The sequence below is a fragment of the Dasypus novemcinctus genome, chromosome 8 (assembly GCF_030445035.2).
Source record: "Dasypus novemcinctus isolate mDasNov1 chromosome 8, mDasNov1.1.hap2, whole genome shotgun sequence".
Taxonomy (NCBI): Eukaryota; Metazoa; Chordata; class Mammalia; order Cingulata; family Dasypodidae; genus Dasypus; species Dasypus novemcinctus.
In genome coordinates, this window is record NC_080680.1 from 116,376,197 (window position 1) to 116,389,720 (window position 13,524).

Below are 13,524 nucleotides of genomic sequence, written 5' to 3' on the forward strand. Positions count from 1 at the left end.
TTGTGTGTGTGGTAGGTGCTGTGTAGTGGGTGTTTTAATTCTGGTTCGTGTATATCTGTTTTGTTTTTTTTTTTCTTTTCCCTACCTGTTCCCCACCCCTTGCACACCCTCTTTTCCTTTCTTCCTCTCGTCCCTTCCTCCCCCCCCTTTTTTTCTCTCCCTTTTTTTTCTGTTGTCTCTCTCCCTCTTGTCCCTCATATTCTACTTAGTTTATTTTAACTCAATTATACAATAGGTGCGGCAGGAAACACCTCACATTCGCTGGGTTTTCTCATCCTTCACTGCCTCATTTCTGTGTGAACTGATTTAGGGTACCTACACTATCCTCTTTCCCCTACATCTTGATATCCGTCACCATCTACTGGCTCTCCTATATTCCACCTCCCACCTCCCTTTCTTCGATCCACGAAGGGTCTAAGTCTTAATTTCTAATACCTATGTTTTGTTTTCTGTCTGTTATCCACTCTTGAAACTATTACCTTTCTTTTCTCTTTCCCTCTCTCATGAAATCAATAGCTTTTCGGTTCATACCATATTCCTCCCATATTCAATCATCTACCTCATAATAGGTACTCTACCTACTGCTATAACTCTACACAATTTACATGAATCTAACCTCCATCCTCCCAGATCTCATATTCTTGCTTTGTTAACATATATCACCAATACTACTTTACACTTTTCCCTTGCTTACACAATTGCCTTCCCCCAACACTAATACTTTCCTTTAAAGTGAACTTAACCAACAACAAGAAACTAAAATAAGAAGAAAAAAGTGACAAAGAGAAGATATAACACCTATGCAAAAATAACAGCTAATTAACCTCCAAGAGCAGACAAAGAAGCTAAGGAACTGATTAAATCCGTCAAGATAAAGAGATGACCAGAAAGCAACAAAAATCTACAAACCAAACCAGTAATCAGGAAAACATGGCTGAATCCAATCAACAAACCAATAATCACGAAGGGGAGCAAAACCTGGCACAAGCAATGAAAGATCTCAGAACATTTATCACCAACAAATTTGACGAAGTAATGAAAGAGGTTAACAACATGAAGACATCACTTGGAGGGGAAATTGCAGACATACGCAAAAACATAACAGATATGATGGGAATGAACACCACAGTTCAAGAAATCAAAAATACACTTGCAGCAAATATCAGAGACTAGAAGAGACAGAGCAGAGAATTAGTGATGTGGAAGACAGTACATCAGAAATCAAACAGATAGTAGAAGGGGTCAATAAGAAGATAGAAAAAATCCAGTTAGGACTTAGGGACCTGAATGACAATGCAAAATGCTCAAACATACGTACTATAGGCATTCCAGAAGGTGAAGAGAAGGGAAAGGGGTCAGAAAGAGTGTTGCAGGAAATAATGGCTGAAAACTTCCCAAATCTACTGAAAGAGACAGATGTACATATCCAAGAAGCACAGCGCACTCCACTAGTCATAAACCCCAACAGGCCCACTCCAAGACATATACTTGTCAAATTATCCAATGCTCAAGACAAAGAGAAAATCCTAAAAGCAGCAAGAGAAAAGAAAACCATCACATACAAGGGAAGCTCAATTAGATTAAGTGCTGATTTCTCTTCTGAAACCATGGAGGCAAGAAGGCAGTGGTATGATATAGTCAAGGTACTAAAGGAAAAAAATTTCCAACCAAGAATACTCTATCCAGCTAAACTAGCATTCAAACATGATGGAGAGTTCAAAATATTCGCAGACAAACAGAAACTGAAAGAGTATACCAACAAGAAACCTCCCCTTCAAGAAATTCTAAAGGGAGTTCTGCAGGAAGAAAGGAAAAAACAGGAAAGGCAGAGTTGGAGGAGAGTATAAGACCAACAACAACAACAAAAAAAGACAAAAAAATATACAAACAAAATATGACAAACACAAATCCAATCAAAATATGGCTAACACAAATAATTCCTTGATAGTAATAACACTGAATGTCAACGGATTAAACTCACCTATCAAAAGATTCAGACTGGGACATTGGATAAGGAAATATGACCCATCCGTATGCTGTCTACAAGAGACACATCTTAGACCCAGAGACGCATGGAGATTGAAAGTGAATGGCTGGAAAACAATCATACAAGCTAACAATAACCAAAAAAAGGCAGGAGTAGCTATATTAATATCAGACAAAATAGACTTTAAATGTGAAACAATTCTGAGAGACAAAGAAGGATACTACATTTTAGTGAAAGGGAAAATCTGTCAAGAAGATCGAACAATCATAAATATTTATGCCCCTAACAAGGGTGCCTCTAAATATGTCAGGCAAACGCTGGAAAAACTAAGTGAAAGAATAGATACATCTACAATTATAGTGGGGGATTTTAATACACCACTATCAACTCTGGACAGAACATCTCAAAAGAGAATCACCAAAGAAACAAAACATCTGAATAGTATATTAGAGGAGCTGGATCTAATAGACATATATAGATTGCTACACCCAAACACAGCAGGATATACATTTTTCTCAAGCGCACATGGATCATTCTCCAAGATAGATCATATGCTAGGCCACAAAGAAAGGCTGAACGAATTCAGAAAGATTGAAATCATACAAAACATTATCTCTGACCACAGTGGAGTCAAGCTGGAGATTTGCAAGGGACAGAAGCCCAGATTTCACACCACGATTTGGAAATTAAACAGCACACTCTTAGAAAAACAGTGGGTTAAAGAGGAAATCTCAAAAGAAATCAATGACTACCTTGAAACAAATGATAATAATAACACAACATACCAAAATTTATGGGATGCAGCAAAAGCAGTACTGAGAGGGAAGTTTATAGCCATAAATTCATATATCAAAAAAGAAGAAAGAGCAAAAATTGAAGAACTAACTGTACATTTGAAGGAATTAGAAAAACAACAACAAAGTAACCCAACAGGAAGAAGGAAGGAAATAACAAAGATAAGAGCAGAACTAAATGAAATAGAAAATAAGAAAGCACTTGAACAGATAAACAAGACCAAGAGCTGGTTTTTTGAAAAGATTAACAAAATTGACAAACCTTTAGCGACACTAACAAAGAAAAAAAGAGAGAAGATGCAAATACACAAAATAAGAAATGAGAAAGGCAATATCACCACTGACCCCACAGAAATAAAGACTATCATAAGAGGATATTTTGAAAAACTATATTCCAACAAAAATGACAATCTAGAGGAAATGGACAAATTCCTAGAAACACATAAACAGCCCATATTGACAAAAGAAGAAATTGATGATCTTAACAAACCAATCACAAGCAGAGAGATAGAATCAGTTATTAAAAATCTCCCAACTAAGAAGAGCCCAGGGCCAGATGGCTTCACAGGTGAATTCTATAAAACATTCCGGAAAGAACTGACACCAATCCTGCTGAAACTATTCCAAACCATCGAAACAGAAAGAACATTACCCAATTCCTTCTATGATGCCAACATTACCCTAGTACCAAAGCCAAACAAAGACATCACAAGAAAGGAAAATTACAGACCAATTTCTCTAATGAACCTAGACGCAAAAATGCTTAACAAAATACTTGCTAATCGTATTCAACAACACATTAAACGTATTATACACCACGACCAAGTGGGATTCATCCCAGGTATGCAAGGATGGTTCAACATAAGAAAATCGATCAACGTAATACACCATATAAACAGATTGAAGGAAAAAAATCACATGATTATATCTATTGATGCAGAAAAAGCATTTGACAAAATACAGCACCCTTTCTTGATAAAAACACTCCAAAAGATTGGAATACAAGGAAATTTTTTGAACATGATAAAGAGTATATATGAAAAACCTAAAGCTAATATTGTTTACAATGGAGAAATCCTAGACTTCTTCCCTCTAAACTCAGGAACAAGACAAGGATGCCGACTGTCTCCACTCCTATTTAACATTGTCTTAGAAGTACTTGCTCGAGCACTGAGGCAAGAACCAGAAATAAAAGGCATTCAAATTGGAAAGGAAGAAGTCAAAATTTCATTATTTGCAGATGACATGATCCTATATATAGAAAACCCTGAGAGATCTACAACGAAGATTCTAGAACTCATAAATGAGTTTAGTAAAGTCGCAGGTTATAAGATCAATGCGCAAAAATCAGTAGCATTTCTGTACACCAAGAATGAGCAAGATCAGGAGGAAATCAAGAAACAAATACCATTCACAATAGTAAATAAAAAAATCAAATACTTAGGAATAAATTTAACTAAAGAGGTAAAGAACTTATACAACGAGAACTATACAAGATTGTTCAAGGAAATCAAAGAAGACCTGAATAAATGGAAGACTATTCCTTGTTCATGGATAGGAAGACTGAACATTATTAAGATGTCTATCCTACCAAAACTGATCTACACATTCAATGCAATCCCAATAAAAATCAACGCAGCCTTCTTTAAGGAACTAGAAAAACTAACTATGAAATTTATTTGGAAAGGAAAGAGACCCCGAATAGCCAAAGACATACTGAAAAAGAAAAACGAAATTGGAGGAATCACACTACCTGACTTCAAAACATACTATAAAGCTACGGTGGTGAAAACAGCATGGTATTGGCATAAGGAAAGACACATAGACCAATGGAATCGAATTGAAAGCTCTGATATAGAACCTCACATATACAGCCACATAATATTCGATAAAGCCACCAAACCCTCTCAATTGGGAGAGAGTGGCCTATTCAACAAATGGTGCCTGGAGAACTGGATAGCCATATGTAGAAGAATGAAAGAAGATTACCATCTCACACCTTATACAAAGATCAACTCAAGATGGATCAAAGACCTAAATATAAGAGCCAAGACCATTAAAACCTTAGAAAGCAGTGTAGGGAAACATCTACAGGACCTTGTAATAGGAAATGGATTTATGAATATCTCACCAAAAGCACGAGCAGCAAAAGAACTAATAGATAAATGGGACTTCATCAAAATTAAAGCCTTCTGCACCTCAAAGGAGTTTGTCAAGAAAGTAAAAAGGGAGCCCACACAGTGGGAGAAAATATTTGGCAATCATATATCTGATAAGAAACTTATAGCTTGCATATATAAAGAACTCCTATATCTTGAAAATAAAAAGATAAACAACCCATTTAAAAAATGGGAAAAAGACTTAAACAGACACTTCTCCGAAGAAGAAATACAAATGGCAAGAAAGCACATGAAAAAATGTTCCAAATCTCTAGCTATCAGGGAAATGCAAATCAAAACTACAATGAGATACCATCTTACACCCATAAGATTGGCAGCTATGAAAAAAACAGAAGAATACAAGTGCTGGAGAGGATGTGAAGGAAGGGGAACACTCATCCACTGCTGGTGGGAATGCGGAAGGATCCAACCATTCTGGAGGACAGTATGGCGGTTTCTCAAAAAACTAGCCATAGATTTGCCATATGACCCAGCAATACCACTGCTGGGTATATACCCAGCAGAACTGAAAACAAGGACACAAACCGATATATGTACACCAATGTTCATAGCAGCATTGTTCACTATTGCCAAAAGTTGGAATCAACCCAAATGCCCATCAACAGATGAGTGGATCAATAAAATGTGGTATATACACACAATGGAATACTACTCGGCTGTAAGAACAAACACACTACAAACACATGTGATAACATGGATGAATCTTGAGAACCTTATGTTGAGTGAAGCAACCCAGACATTGAAGGACAAATACTACATGACCTCAATGATATGAAATAACCAAGCTGCCCTAGATAGCAAGAGACTGAACGATAGGCTTACAGGAAATTGGAGGGTGGAGGAAGGATGTGAGCCAATGTCTGCAGGGGTGGAATTTAAGACGAGATGGTGGTAAGTATGAACACAAAGAAGAGATAAAAGGGGGGCAAGGGGTTGCCTTTGGTTGGGGCTTTGCGGGTTTGAGGGTGGCTGGGGAGGGACGGATGGGTAACATTGCCCAAAAGTGGGGGGAGGGAGGGGTAGCATACGAACACAGGAGAGGGTCTGATAAAGAGGGTTACCTGTTTAGAATGCTCGGAGGGGAGGGTCTGATGCAGGACGGGCTCCTGGGGAATGTCTAAATGCTCATTCTGCCAGAGTGGGTGACACCATGGGGTAGAATCCCAAGTAGTGAGAGTGGGGGTGGACCCACATCCTGGGGAGGACTAATGCCACCAAATAGAGGGAACTCTATCCCTCAAGAGAAAGGGTGGCTCCCAGGGCATTGGGGCAGATGAGCAAGTTAGGCCCTAAACACTATTCCATCTATCTCTGGAAGTGGCTCCTCAGGAAACGGAGGTTGACTGTCACTGTGGGCACCAAGGTGGAAGGGAAAATGGACGTTAAATGTGTGGAACCAAAGTAAATGGGGGGCAAGGGAGGAGTTTCTTGAGAGTACACAAGGATGGATATAAAACATGTAATATTACACCATAACATATAGGAGACGACAGACTGATAATGTAAACCATAATGTAAAACATAGGAGAACTAAAAATGTAAAGAACTGTGTATCCTAAAGTATGCACCATAATGTAAGCACAGATATTACCATGTTAGAAAGCTAATATCTCAGACTCTGTACATCACCTTAAGTAAATATGATGTGAATAGGGTGTAAGAGTATCGCTGTGGAAGGAAAAAGGTGTTGTGGTGAATGTATGGGAGTGTTGTATATTATATATATGCATTGCTGTGGTCTAGGACTCCTACAAAGAAACGCTGAATAATTAGGGGGGGGGGGGAAAGGATAGGATGTGGAATTTTTTCAAGTCAACATTCTTTATCTAAGTTCTTTATCTAACTTTATCCAAGTTCTTTATCTATCCTTTAAACCCATCGCTATATGCCATTCCCTAGTAAGGGACCATGACATTATATTGGGCTTCAAATTTCGGGGAGTTCTGGATCACAGAGTGTTTCAACAATGGCAATGGAGGGATACTGGTATGGGATGCCATTGACAGGTGATATATGGCTGACAGGGAGCTGTACAGAACATATGTCCAGGGTGCATGGTAATGTTTGGATATACTCATAGTGGTAACAATTAAAAACCACAGCAGGGGGGGTACTGGGTTCCTGGCCAGTGGTGCTCTGTCGTGGTCCCTAGGGGAGCAGTGACAGTCTCCCAGGTACAGCGGCGGGAACCGGGAGGGAGTGAGGGTTCAACAGTGAGCCCCTGATGCTAATGACTATGCTTGTGAGCTGATAAGCCTAAAATAAGAACAAGGCCTAGAGCAACATTGTGCCTGGGAATTTCCTCCTGTCAGCCTTCACGTTACTCAAATGTGGCCAGTCTCGAAGCCAAACTCAGCATGTAAATGCAATGCCTTCCCCCCAGCATGGGACATGACACCCGGGGATGAGCCTCCCTGGCACCGAGGGACCACTATCAACTACCAACTGATGATGCAACTGGAAAATGACCTTATACGGAAGGTTCAATGCGGATCAGCAGAATATCCCTGTCTACATAAAATAACATGACTTTAAAATGCTGTTTGACCTAAAGTAAGGGGGAAATGGAAAGGAGAAATGAGTTTATATGGCTACGAGTTTCTACTAAAGAGTCTGGAGGCTGGCAGAAGGATTGCCCTTATGCACAACTGAGCAGAGTCAGAGAGACAGATAAAGCAGATACAACCCCCAGATATTGGTTCCTTTGAGGGCTAAAGAGACCCATGGGAGTTATGGTCATGGCCGATGGGGTTAACTACCAGGTCAGATGGCCCCTCTTTGTTTTTTTTTGTTTTTTTTGTTTTTTTAAATATTTATTTATTATTATTATTTTTTAATTACATTAAAAAATATATATGAGGTCCCATTCAACCCCACCGCCCCCGCCCCCCACTCCCCCCACAGCAACACTCTCTCCCATCATCGTGATACATCCATTGCACCTGGTAAGTTCATCTCTGAGCATCACTGCACCCCATAGTCAATGGTCCACATCATAGCCCAGACTCTCTCACGTTCCATCCAGTGGGCCCTGGGGGGATCTACAGTGTCCCGTAATTGTCCGTGAAGCACTATCCAGGACAACTCCACGTCCCGAAAACGCCTCCACATCTCATCTCTTCCTCCCGTTCCCCACACCCAGCAGCCCCCATGGCTACCGTTCCCACACCCATTTCACATTTCCTCTGTGGACATTGGATTGGTTGTGTCCATTGCACACCTATGTCAAGTGAGGGCTTAGATTCCACATGGGTACTGGATGCACTCTTCCCGCTTCTAGTTGTAGACACTCTAGGCTCCATGTTGTGGTGGTTGACCTTCTTCAACTCCATGTTAGCTGAGTGGAGTAAGTCCAATAAGTCAAAGTGTAGGAGCTGAAGTCTGTTGAGGCTCTGGGCCTGGGTGTCATATTATCAGTCCAGAGATTCAAATCCCCTACATATATCTTAAACTCAGCACCAACTACAATTCCAATAAAGTAGCATGCAAGTCTTGTGAAAAGAGATCCCCTCTGAGTCCATTTCCATCACGCAGAAACACCAGCTCCAAAGAAGGGCCATCTGTCATGGCAGTGAACCCCTTCTGCCATGACCATAGAACCCGTAGGTCTCTTTATCCCTCAAAAGAACCAATACCTGGGGTTGTATCTACCTTATCTGTCTCTTAGACTCTGTTCAGTTGTACATAGGGGTATTCCTTCTGACAACCTCCAGACTCTTTTTTAGAGACTCACAGCCTTATAATCTCATTTCTCCTTTCCATTTCCCCCTTACATTAGGTCAAACTGCTTCCCGAAGTCATGTTATTATATGTAGACAGGTATATTCTGCTGTTCCGCATTGAATCTTTAATTCAAGGTCATTTTCTAGTTGCTTCTTCAGCTGGTATGTGGTAGTGATCCCTCGGTGCCAGGGAGGCTCATCCCCGGGTGTCGTGTCCCACGCTGGGGGGAATGCATCACATCTACACGCTGAGTTTGGCTGTGAGAGTGGCCACATTTGAGTAACATGAAGGCTGTCAGGAGGAAACCCCCAGGCACAATGCTACTCTAGGCCTTGTTCTTATTGCAGGTGCATAGGCTCAAAAGTGTAGCCATTAGTATCAAGAGCCCACTGTTGAGATGGCCCCTCTTTGGAAATGGTGTTTATGTGTGATGAATCTGGACTCAGATGGGATCTCCCTTCATAAGACTTTCATGCTAATTTGCTGGAGGTGAGTTAATGTTGGGGTTTAAGATATATTTAGGGGATTTGAATCTCTGGACTGACAATGTGATAACCAGGTCCTGAGCCTCAACAGACTCCAGCACCTACAATCTGTTTTATTGGACTTACCACACTCAGCTAAGATGGAGTTGAAGAAGGACAACCACCACACCATGGAGCCTAGAGTGATTACAACTGAAAGTGGGAGGATTGCATCCAGCATCCATGTGGAATCTGAGCCTCCTCTTGACATAGAGGTGCAATGGACACAACCAATCCAATGTCCACATAGAAGAGGTGGCATTGTATTGGGAAAAGTGGACATGGTGGCTGATGGGTATGGGGAAAGGCAGGAAGAGATGAGAGGTGGAGGCGTCTTTGGGACATGGAGCTGCCCTGGATGGTGCTTCAGGGGCAATCACCGGACATTGTATATCCTCACAGGGCCCACTGGATGGAATGGGGGAGAGTATGGGCCATGATGCGGACCATTGACTATGAGGTGCAGAGGTGCCCAAAGATGTACTTACCAAATCCAATGGATGTGTCATGATGATGGGAGGGAGTGTTGCTGGGGGGGGGGGGGGGGAGAGGTGGGGAGGGGGGGTGGGGTTGAATGAGACCTCACATATATATTTTTAATGTAATATTATTACAAAGTCAATAAAAAAAAAAATGACCACCCAGCCACTCTGAGCTGCTCATGCCTCTGAATCAATAGGCAATGAAGGGAGTTACAGTACAGCCTGGGATGATTTGTCCTTTTTATTGGAGGAGATAAAGAAGTGTGTTCCTGGAATATAGAAGATCTTTTGGATGTCTCCGAGTCTCAATATTATGGAACCTTAAAATTAAATTCATGGAAAACTACAACAGAATCCAGGCAAGTTTACTAATGGCCTGGTAACCTTCAAATTGTCTTACATTCATTACTCTGCAGGTCTACTTATCTCACTATGTTCAGATCTCTTTAAGACAGTGATTGTAACAACTCCATTCTCTTGCAATGTGAGATATTCAGTAATGTTGCTTATATGCACTAATGGATAGGAACAGATTTTATGAACGCTATTGTGTCAGTTGTTACTATTAAAGAAGAATTTAAAAAAGAAGAATAGCATGGGATATAAAGATAAAACTACCATTTCATTAAAATTATCTCTTAAGGTTCATATAAACTTGGCAGAGATAAATCAATGAAATTTCACTGGTATTTTTATAAAAAACACTGTATTTTCTCCTTGAGGAAGAAAAAGGAAAAAAAATGTAATAATACAACTCACTTCAATTTCAATTTTACAGTGTTATATTGAGAATTATCTAAGACTTTATTTCAAATGTCATATTTGTTCATAAAATGTTCATGTAAAACTTCCCTCAAAGTAATGGGAATCTCTAACATTTCTTAAAAACCATGTTGATTTGAAATAAAATGTTGCTACTGTGAGAGTTTGTGAGAAGTATTAATTATTTTATAATTTATATAATTTGGCTATTATGTTATGTATATTTAAGTCACTTTTTCCAGCACTCATTTCTTTTTGTAATGTCAGTGTGATATTGTAATATCTGACACATAGGGGTTCTCAGTAAACACCCATCTATTCATTTTCAAATTAATCTACTAAGCAGAATAAAATTTTTCAGTTTTAAAATATAACAAACCCTGTTTCCAAATATAAGAAGTTGTTTTAAAATAATTTTTTGTCATCTATAATAGTAGACTTTGTAGAAATTACTAATGAAAATATTAAGGGACTCTGTATCCTTTGAACATTATTTCATTACTCTATCCCTGAATACTTTCTCACCTATTGAAAGTGGAATCTTAGTTAATTTCTACAGTGTTTTCAACTCTTAACTTTAATGACACTGAGATTTTAAAAATATAAAACATAATCCCGCCAGGCATGACTAATTGTATTCTTTTGAATGACTTTCTTTTGGAGTTATTTTCAATTTGCAGACAAATTGGAGAGATAATAAAGAAAGTTTCTGTTTTCTCATTCAGATAATTAGACATTTGCAATAGTTACTTATTCAATATTACTGTGTCACTTTGAAACCATATTTCAACTCTTCACACCTCAATGTACCCATCTATAGAAAGGTATGGCTCACTATATAATTAGTAAAGAATTTCACAGCTCTAAACATCCATGACTTTATAATATAAAAAGCAGGTATATCAGGCATATTTCCATTTGTATTTTGATGCAAACCTAGTAGGTTTGGGGTATTTGTGTGAATATCTAGGAGGATGCCTAAATAAGACTCCTTTCTTAAGTTGTTTTTTTCAGAAGCCAAATTTTACAGAGAAACATGTCATCTCTATGGGTATTAGAGTCAGAACCTAAGTGTTGATATATTAAATAGGCTTTTCTAAAACACTTTACCACAATAATATGCAATACCTATTTGAATTAAGGGCCAGATTCTTAATTTTTTGTGTGCCTGAAAATTATCGATTCATTGTTGTCTTACAGACTTTTAAATTTTATGTCTTCTCTGTATTTCTTTTCATTCCAAAATGTTGTGTTTGTTTCCTGCATGAACTTATCTGCTTAAAATCATGGTAGATGAAGTCCACAAAAAAGTTAAAAGAAAATCATCATAATTAAAGCAATATCGTGTTTTATTTCATTTATTGTATCTAGATGATTTCTCAATTTCAGCATTTGACTTTTTAAATTATCATTTGATTTATTATGCAATACGTTTAATTAATTAGGATTGGTAAATATATTCTGAATTTGAATATTTTCGTATTTCCTAACATTAGTTTGGTAAATATTTGCATTATTTCTAAAAGTCACATGGGCAGGTGAATTTTGTATTGTGTTTTTGAACTCTTATTCAGCACAATTTATTTTCAATGCCACTCATAATTAGGTCTGTGGACACTGTCCCTGGAGCATCAAGAAGTTTCTCCATTCCACATACCTTTTACTCCAACTTTAAATTGCTTTGGGGACTGGGGAACAATTACAAGTACTGTTGCACAGCAAATATTTACTCTTCCAAATCTGTGGAATCTGGCATCACTTTTTGAACCTGATCTTAATTCAGAATGATGCAAATATTTAAGAAAAATAGCCTCTTCTTCCAGGAGGTGGAAATAATTTATCAGTATAAAGGTAAGACCTAAACATCATGACACTGCATTTTTCCAAATATAATTAAGGCAGCTAATAAATACAAATTTCTAAATAAATAACCTCAAGAAACACACCTGTCAACTTATTTTCATAACAATTCTGCAATAATTTCGTTTTTATTATTTTTATAATGTCTGCAAAGCCATAAAGCATTTTGGATATGCTATCTTATTTTTTCATCACAACATCACGGTGAGAAAAGTAAGTCAGATATACTTACCACTATTTTACAAATGAGAAAACTGAGGATATAAATTAGAAGCAAAGAAGCTTAAAAGTTTTGACACTAAGTCTCAAACAATTTACCATTATGATAAATCCATGTCTCATCTTTTCAAATGTATATAAGGTGGATCCCTCTGTACTTCCATTAGCTTAACTGATAATTATATATATTAGCTAGCAGAATATGCTACAAGGAAAAAAAAATCAACAGCCAAAGGAAAGATTTAAAAGTTTTGTAAAGGAACAATTGACACATTAAAGTTGTCCTGATTATGAATTCACTAATTCTACACAAAGAAATTGCTTAAGAGGCTCGAAACTAAATATTTATGCATTCAGTTGAGACCCATCTATTATGTGAAGAAACTGTGTTAGGTGCTAGTTAAAGAGGGATAAGCCAGACAGACAAACTCCTTACCCCATGCTTTTTGTTATCTCACAAAATACAAGTAAAGGCACATAAGGTCTTGGGAGCAGATAAAGCAAAGGAGCAAGACAGACCAGTGCTCATTGTGGGTTTGAATGGCAGAGAGGATTTCTCCCTGGGAGGGGAGAGCTTGGAGCCAGTTGCAGGGAAAGCTTGCAGGTGGCCTAAGATGCATTGTCATTTCAGTTGTCTAGAAGAGAAATCCTCTGCATGCCTGGACCCAGTAGGCAGACCTGGAACCTCAACATGCTGTCCTGTAAGTTCAGTGTTCTGCCATCTTTCTTCCATTTACATTCATGATTGGGCAGATCAAAGTGCTCCTGCCCCTTATCCAAGGCATACTTTGCTAGAAATTCTGTTCTAAGAAGTAAAAAAGTGCATTTTGTTCTATTTGTTCTAAGAAGTGCATCAGTGTAGAATATTGTCACTTTCCTATGTAGTCTCCATGAATGAGTACAGTCGAGGTCATCCTGTGATTTCATTTTATCTATGCTTGTTTTTGACCATTCCTTGTTTTTGACATAGGATTTCTATGTGGATTTTATTGA